This window comes from Sycon ciliatum, chromosome 12, assembly GCF_964019385.1.
Source record: "Sycon ciliatum chromosome 12, ocSycCili1.1, whole genome shotgun sequence".
Lineage (NCBI taxonomy): Eukaryota > Metazoa > Porifera > Calcarea > Leucosolenida > Sycettidae > Sycon > Sycon ciliatum.
The window spans coordinates 5,661,530-5,671,130 of NC_088654.1; the positions used below are offsets into that span (position 1 = coordinate 5,661,530).

The 9,601-nt window shown below is 44.1% G+C and overlaps 1 long non-coding RNA gene across 1 annotated transcript; it reads left to right on the top strand.

The window, feature by feature from the left end:
* The first annotated feature begins 1,288 nt into the window (after positions 1 to 1,288).
* Positions 1,289 to 8,811, top strand: LOC135828495 (uncharacterized). The gene is made up of 3 exons (XR_010555685.1): positions 1,289 to 1,443; positions 5,945 to 6,103; positions 8,598 to 8,811. It is a non-coding gene; the product is annotated as an uncharacterized LOC135828495 (long non-coding RNA).
* The last annotated feature ends 790 nt before the right edge of the window (positions 8,812 to 9,601 follow it).

The window sequence follows — 9,601 nt, forward strand, 5'->3', positions numbered from 1 at the left end:
TGTACCACAGGGCACGCCGTACTGCACGACTATTATAGGACTAGTACACTGGTGGCATAAGATTGACAAATGTGTTCGTAAGTTGTCTTGAGGTCAGGAAGAATGTCTTCTTATCAATCCTTCTTTCTGGTACCTGATTGTCAGCCATTCCTTCTTGTTGTCAACCATTCCATCTCATGTCTTGTTGTCAACAATTCCATATCAGATCTTGTTGACAACCAATCCATTTCATATCTTGTTGTCAACCCATCCATCTGATCTCTTGTTGGCAACCATTCCATTTCAGATCTTGTTGACAACCATTTCATTTCATATCTTGTTGTCAACCCATCCATTTCATGTATTGTTGTGAACCATTCCATCGCATGTCTTGTTGTCAACCATTCCATTTCATATGTTGTTGCCAACCAGTCCATTTCATATATTGTTGTCAACCCATCCATCTCATGTCTTGTTGGCAGCCATTCCATTTCAGATCTTGTTGACAACCATTCCATTTCATATCTTGTTGTCAATCCATCCATCTCATATTTTGATGGTAACCATTCCATTTCTTATCTTGTTGACAACCATTCCATTTCATATCGTGTGGTCAACCCATCCATTGCATGTCTTGTTGGCAACCATTCCATTTCAGATCTTGTTGACAACCATTCCATTTCATACCTTGTTGTCAACCCATCCATCTCATATCTTGTTGTCAACCAATCCATCTCATGTCTTGTCGGCAACCATTCCATTTCTGATCCTGTTGACAACCAGTCCATTTCATATCTTGTTGTCAACCATTCCATTTCAGATCTTGTTGACAACCATTCCATTTCATATCTTGGTGACAAACATTCCATTTCATATCTTGTTGTCAACCCATCCATTTCAAGTCTTGTTGGCACCCATTCCATTTCATATCTTGTTGACAAACATTCCAATTCATATCTTGTTGTCAACCCATCCATTTCATGTCTTGTTGTCAACCATTCAATTGCATGTCTTGTTGGCAACCATTCCATCGCATGACATGCTGCACAAGACAGTATTTTGATCATATCGCAGGAGAATAGCACTGTCAATGATTGGCACAAACGTGGGCTTGTGCGGAATGCACAAATTTTATCCAATAATCTGTTTTGCGTTGTTGATTAATTTGCTTTGCACAATCTGCTTCTGCAGCAACATTCCATTGGTTACGAGAATCCGTGTACGCCATTGACAGGACAGGACATGTATCCGTAGCGACCATCAGATCTGATTGTCAGAAGCGAAATGGAACACTGCCATACTCAACCCGGGACCTATCCATCAACGGGAGTGACTTGGCGTGGGGACCAAATTGGGCAGTATTTGGGGACATCTCTATCTTCTATGTAGATTATGGAGTAATCAGTTCGCGATCCTACGCTGACAATGTCTACCCCGCTAATTTGATGTTCTTGTGCATAATTGGTAAGTGTACTACCCCTACTTAGTACCTATTTGCTTTCGTCCACATAATTATTTATTTTACGAGTTGGGTTTGTGAATAATAGGAAGAAAAAAAAGCAACTTCAGTGCTATTCTCCTCACATTGACTGGTCTCTCAACCGAGTCTTGAGGTGTTGCAATATAAAAAATGTTACCCTTATTTTACTTCACCATAGGTGCAGGCATTGGATCATAAATGATGCCACAGCTACTTGGCTGTATGATACGGTATTTCCCCGTAAGTTAGTACGTACTAACTTTCAAACTTAGCAGCCACATGAGCACTAACTTTCGGTGGTGGTACTATCTTTCGGGGAGTACTTTTTTATCGGGGGTAAATGACACGCAATGGGAGGCCTGCGCAACTCTAGTGTCCGTGCATATGATGTATGTACTGTACGGTGTCTGTACATGTAGGACGGGTACGAACTTACTATCTTTCGGGGGGAACTGTCTTTCGAGGTGATAACTTCGGCAGTGGAAAGTGTATTTTTTATAGGGCGGTACGAAGTCATTGGGGAGAACTAACTTACGGGGAAATACTGTAGTATGATATTAGTATTGTTGTAACTCGCTTTTCTCTACCTGCTCCCAGTCCCGTGCCATCTCCACACTTGTACAAAGAGACAACGATAACTACATTTAGAAGAGTCTTTAATGACACGACGACAAAACACAACTAGACATGACGAACTCAAGACGAAGACATCATGAACTCAAGACGAAGACTGCTTTTCCCACCACAGCAACATGCGCATGCACCAACATGACGTACACACGGCGTACACAAAATAACGTACTACAACATAACTCCCTCCCAAGAGTAGAATCGTCCTCCATTCTAATAATAAACAGAGTAAAAAGAGGAAAAGATCACACAAATCACTCAATCATACCATACCAGTCACACCCATAAATAAAACCTCTGCCTGCACTGCAGATTATTAAAAAACTCTGTCCGCCCACCCAGAACACCAGCCACGATCGCTGTCACACGTGTGGGAGCTGATAACCTCAAAAACTCTAACTACTTCACTCAACACACCACCTCACGATCACGCAAAAATTCTAAAATGTGAGAGCACAAATCATAGGAATAACAAAAAGAACAGAATCCACTGGCTCTGTGGGGGCCTCTAGTTAACCTCATAGAAGAGCAAATCAAAAAGACGAACTGAACACACGTGCTGTGCGGGCGCCTCTTTACCTTCGAGGAGAGCAAATAATAATGAACAAAAATGTTGGGAGAACAGAAAATACAAAACTCACGTACTCCTCACGTTCACAACAACACACGTACCCTCTCACCAGCGAAACTCCTCACGCCGTCTGCCATGTCGTCCACCATCTCCAGGAGGGCTGCTCAGCGTCGACATTCTCACTTCTGGGCACAGTTTTACGTCGTGTCCGGGACCATCCGTCCTTCTTCTTTTTTTAAGCTTTTCTTCTGAGCACAGTTTTACGTCGTGTCCGGGACCATCAGTGACGACGACTGCCAAGAGACGGGAGAGACGAATGATGAAGGACCGAGACGACGGACGAACTTCTTCAAGACGGACAAAACTGTGACGATAGTACGACTGGAGATGACATCGGAAACTGGAAGCGAAGGCTATGCAGGACGAATCCAGAAGTTGACAACAAATTTCTATCACCGCTGCCACCAATGTTGTAACTCGCTTTTCTCTACCTGCTCCCAGTCCCGTGCCATCTCCACACTTGTACAAAGAGACGACGATAACTACATTTAGAAGAGTCTGTATTGACACGCCGACGAAACACAACTAGACATGACAAACTCAAGACGAAGACATCATGAACTCAAGACGAAGACTGCTCTCCCATCCCAGCAACATGCGCATGCACCAACATGGCGTACACAAGACGTACACAAAATAACGTACTACGACAGTATAACAGTAGTATGATGATCAGATATGAACAGTAAACAGTTTCCTCTCAGACAAAATGCGATAATACTCATAAAAAAGGACACACGTCAGGCTCTTTATGAATATCTTGAAAGTTTTTTGGTTTTACAAGTATACTTTCAAGCCTTTTCATCAGGTGAAATACAGGCAAAGGAAAAGGAACAGGAACAGTGGATTAAGTACAGTAAGGAGGTGGGAAAACAGCGCAAAGAAGAAGATAGCTAAAGTAAACAGCGAAAATGCATGACCTATACACATAGCAATAATGACAAAAAGGTGCAAGTGCGAGAAAGCTCAATAAGCTTGACATTTAGTGCGACAACAAGAGACAACCACTGGACATAACTAACGAGGTTTTGACGACCTATCTAACAGCCTAAGCCCAACCTTTGCAAGCAGAAGTAAAATAAATTCACACTTAGGCTGTAGCTTTTAGTGGGGTTGATGCACTGTAATCACGTGGAAACATCAGGAATCTGAACTGCAGTGAAAGATGTCAGTCCCACTGAGCCAGTTGGGCCAGCTGGCATTGGCAATGTGGCTGGTTGATGGGGATCATGGACAATGGCTCCAAATGCATCATTTAGCTCTGTGACAGTTACTTGTGGTGCGTGCCGACTCTTCGTTCTGCCTGTTACGGTGTTCATGACTGCCCAAAGCTTCTTCTGATCTACTGTAGCACATTGCTCTATGAAATAGAGGTTTTCAGTGACAGAGCATGCCATGCTATCGGTTGAATCCTCGTTAAATGATGAATTCAGCGTAGAGGCTAGGTCAACTTGAAAAGTATTCCAATCAACATGATGAAGGCGACAGCTCTTTGTCATTGTTTCCCTCTGGCGTCTTGAGCTAGATTTGCAAGGAAGACGAGCTAGGACAGCATAATGGTCGCTGATATCCAGGTACACAATTTCAGAAGGACCTTGAATGGGGGTGGTGGACAGGAATAGGTCTATGGTAGATTGTGAGTGACTCGTGACTCTGGTAGGAGCGTTCACATAGTTCTGTAAGCCAAAGCGGGCGAGGATGCGATGTACGGGGAACCAGTTTGCGTGTTGCCAAGGTCAATATTCAGATCACCAATAAGCACAATAGATTATTGACGACCTTGGGAAGCATAATCAATGTTCTCCTCGAAATCTTCCCAGTAAGCAGTACGCATGTTCGGTGGTCGGTATTCACATGCAACAAGTATTCTCTGCTCGCCAGTGCCAAGCTCAGGCCAGTTCTAAGGTCTCACATTCCAAGTCCATCCTGCCACGTATTGCTAGCGACTTATGACAGTAGACACACACACCTCCACCATGCAATTGGCGGTCTTTACGAAACTCTCTATCCGCTCTGCTCACAAGGAAGTTTTCCAGCTGCCCCACTGACATATCCTTCTTTAAATCGCCTGTGGACAGGACACTCTTTCTCTCTGTTGGTTTTCTTCGATGCGACGACCTCCCACTGTGCACCATTGTAATCACTATCTTCGGACAATTCCTCAAACTTTTGAAGATGGGAAAGCGGATCACTTGCATCGCCAGCTGTAACCTAACCATGCTTGGTGCCGTGGGAATCACTATTTGAATCCGTTTGAAAGTCGCTGATTGAACCAAGCGGGGTCTCAACCGACGCCAACGTACTAGAGGTTGTACCGTCTTTTCTGTTGTTGCTTCCACTCTGCTGTGCGCTTATGTTTCTTCTTCGCGCCTGCACTGGCAATGGCGGCCAAGCTAGTTGATGTTGACTCAACCGAATGCAAAGTAGCATTGGTGGTCATCGGCGTCAAAGATTGTACTTGTTGAGTCAACAGGTCTATGCAAACCCCAAGCCTCTTCTCCCTGTCTTCCGCTGCGCTTCGTTTGGCTTGGAACAATTCTACGAGCTGCGCAATAGAAGTTTGAGAGCTTGACTCTGTTATTGAGCCAGCAGTTGGATTAGGATCGACAAATTGGTCTTGAACATCTACACCAATAACTCCTGGGCTCATTATTGCAAAGTCTAGCCACAATGGGCACACCTTACCAAAAATACCCCACTGAAAACCAGAGCTAAAAAACGCTCTACTGCACTCCATGGTGATTTTTATGAATAATTGTAATAGCTCAATAAGGGGCCGATGCAGCAACATTCGGCAGCAGAGAATAGCTGCTTGTAGTCTTTTATTAGGCGGAATTGCAATTCTATCCCTCACTAACTGCACTGCTGTGCTGTCGTTCTAATGCACAAATTGCATGAAGTTCAGCATGGCTTTGTCAGATTGTCGTCTTTTTACTTCATTCACGGGTTTCCGTCACTCGACGAGTTGAAGTGGCGATAAATTACGTTGTATTGAAGGTATCCCAGGTAAGTGCAAACTGGTGCCTACTTCACCTTTAGTTGCAAGTCCTGTTACAATATAAGTCTCGTTTTAAGACTCAGTCACCCAGGCGCCGTGCAAAAATCGACTGTACCAAAGGTAAAGATAAATCTTTTCTCGGACATCTTCGAGTGTAGTCGATTTCAATGTTTTAGCGTGTCTTCGAATTGACAAAACTGCCTGTTTTTCTTCCTCCTCTTTGCAGAATGCAGAGTTGATGAAGCGCAGCTCAATCTACTCGGATACCGATCCATTAGCAAGGATCTGCATGTTACATGTGAGACAGGCTATCAACTTCACACCCTCAAGGAAGAAGTGGCCTGCGGGCCGGATGGCATCTGGAAGAATTTACCACGTTGCATAAGTAAGTGTTGTTCAGATGAACTCGGCCTCTCAATTTTTCTTCAATGCTTCAGAACTGCACAACCAGCTGGAAGAAGAAATTGGACAAGAACAACTGCAAGAATAACTGCAACAGATAATGGCAACACTTTGGTAGAACGCCACGAAGGACATCTATTAGAGAGGTTCCGCAAAACGAAATTTCGAACGAAGTTTCGTGACAGGTCTTGCAAAAATGTGTAAGAATTTTCGCACAAACGTTGTGGTCTGCAAATTTTCGTAGTTTGCACATGCCAAGTGCACGTACACCATGTTCTGATCTCACGAAATTTCCCACGAAAGTTCCTTTCGTGTTCAAAGCTTTGCGAAAGTTCGTGCGACATTTCTCACTTCATGACGTAGGGCGACAGTTTGTACGCATTTTTGTTTTGCAGAACCTCTCTGTCCATGATCTCGGTGTGAATACCTGCGGCGCGAATCAAATGATCCTTGCTACTTCCTACAATACACCACCATGAGATGAGTCACAATGCACTTGATAAAAGGGAAAATGACAAAGTGAAGTTGTTGACCTTCTTTTACTGAACTTTTGTTTTATTTCGCAAATCCGTAAGGGGAGTTTCTTCCCATTAACAAGGTAACGAAGAGATGAAATGTAAGAGAGTGAAGAAAACAAATTCGACGGGTTCGCGTACTGGGCAGGTCAAGAAAAAGGAGTCGTACAACTCTCTGGTCAAGAACCGCCTTTCCGCTTCCGAAGAGAGTGAAGAAGTGTATGTGATAATTATGTGTGTATGCACTGGAAATGATAGTCAGCTGGAAGTTGACGTTGACTTGTGAATATGTTCCGTCAACAAACAGGAGCCTGGAATACAGTGGTGGGAAGGAAGTTCACAATGGTGAGAAACGTCATCTTTTGTTGTGAACCGGGAAAAGGAAACATCTTCATGGTCCGGGTCTTTTTAAACGCTTTTCAGGACGTTCGTATTAGGAAAGGGTTTGCTCCCGACACTGGAGCTTCAGCTTTTCCGCCGACTTGGCGTGACACTTGGTTGACTCACGACGGCCATCCAGAGCACACTAGGTGTCCATTGAGCCTTCCACTTGGCAGACCTGCAAGAAAGCACCACTCCCTGCTCAACAAACACTATTTCAGGATATTCACCCCGCCTCAATTGAGCTTCAGTAGGGTAAGGAAGATTTTGTCTGAGGAGCACCACTTATATAGTGCTCTCCTGACCAAACCATCACCATGGTTACAAACTTGCAGAGACGCTCCGTTTCCAGCGCGACAAACGCCTCGTGAACAACAGATAGCAGCGTGAGTCAGCGTCATTCCTGGAACAGACGTGCAGGACCCTCGGTCATTCACAACGCTGTCACTTCAAACCAACTACAAAGTCGCAAGCCTGCCCTGGGCACACCAGTACGAAATAGTGGCAGTGACTTCGGCGATGACTTGTCAGCGAAGGGTTTGCTCCCCACAACGGAGCTCACTCTTCCCTGTGCCTGCTAGCCCATCCAGGAGCGACACTGATTCACACTGCCACCAGGTGTTCACGAGGTGCCTGCTGCCTGCTGTGGCTGATTTATCATGTGCTGGGAATTTTTGTTTCTACCAACATCCAATAGGATAATCCAATTTCCTTGAGTGAATCCACAGCGTGTTCTCTGTTTCAGTATCACTGGTATGTTGCACGCGCGTTCATCACTGCACGGCTCTTGCCTGTTGTTTCCTCAACCAGCATGAGCCAAGCGCTGGAGTTCGTTCAGCGGACGCATTTGTACGCCTGCTCCGGTGCGAACAGAGATCAGTATTTTGAGTGATGGGGATGAGCACAGTCATGTAGAAAGCAACGAGCGGGTTCTACCACAGGGGCGCCCTGCCCTAAAAAAGGTTTATTATTGAAAATATGTATTGTGTTCATGTGGTTCGAACCTTACACCGCTGGGTTGAACCAGAGAAATGTGCAGGTGGTTACGCCTGACTGATCACAGCTAGTCAAACTCACCATGACACGATCAGTATTGAAAATGCGCACCAGCTCAAATATTTCAGCTCCCATCGCGGAGGAAGTAGTACTTAAAAAATCGAAAGTTCTGAAGAAACAATTGACTGTCACTCCCAGGACTGGAACCAGGAACGTTTGCTTGAAGCCAGCAATGCTCTAACCACTGAGCTATGGTGCAGGACTGTCATCCTAGCAAAGACCGTTCAATATTATTCTCTTTTAAGACTTCAACACTCACGCCTACCAAAAAAATTCCGAAAAAAGGAAACAATTAGAAATCCTACCCAAGCACTTCAAGAATTTCAAGTGCAGATTTCTCTGCTAATGCAGAGGAATATTTGCCAGGTGGTTCAGTAGGCTGCTCTGCATTGTCATTCGAATGCACTGGACATGGCACTTCCAGGCAATGATCAAGATGATGTTTTAAGGGGTAGCCCCGGCAGATCCACATTGCTAGACTTCTGACCTGAAGTAATGTATGTTGGCTGTGGTTTGTCTTACTAGGGAACATCATATAGGAGACAACGGACCTCTTCTTCTGCAATGTGGATGGATACTCCCAATAGAAATGAGTATGCCCGGTGTGGATGAGCATTCCCAATGCAGATGACTATTCCAGAATGAATGCTCTCTTTCTTGTTCATTGTGTGCCTTGCAATCATCGCTTAACTTTTCACTCATGCATGTAGACATAATTATAAGGATATGTTTACATCGATATTGATCATCCTTGTTGCTATAATATTATAGTTGCTGTCTCCGACACGCTTGTTTTTTAAAACATTACAGAAGTAAATGATTTTTCCCAACGTGTTTCTGTATTCCCAAAGCGATAATAATACTAGAGTAAGTATTCCTGACCAAACCAGTGTCTCAACAATCCAGTCACCATGATCTTTCTATTAATTGTATAAATGACTATTCGGGAAGAGAGTGTGTTCTTGTGGCCGAGAGATGAAGGTTCTATGATCATTCCACCCATCAAACTTCGATACATTCCCACACATTCACATACATGCGGAGATGCTAAGACTAGGATCATAGCCCTGTTGTATGCTTTCTCATCCCATACTACCGGTACTGTGCCCTTTTTATTTTTTTATTTCCTAGCAGCTGACAAGCGGCCGAGTGTTGTCTGGCCCAGTCTCCCTTTCTTTTAATCATACGTACAGTGGGTGTTGTCTTCCAGTACGATATTTTCACTATTTGATGTGAAACTCTTATTTTGAGCCAATCAAATTAGACAAAGGAAAGGAACTCATCGCAAGTTCCAAATGTTCTTTTTCTTGCTCCATTAGAAATTATTGATGATTATTCTATCGAAAGCGTTTGACTATGGCTATATTTGACTGTGTACCAATACTTCTTTCTAATTCGACGCACCTTCCCTGTATTTTGTCTTTCATGATTCCATAGATTGACCTTTCATAAAATACGTGTTCCGGGCAGGAATTCAAAATCCGATCCACGTCCACAGGCACACTCTTCGAACGCAAATGGGACAAGAC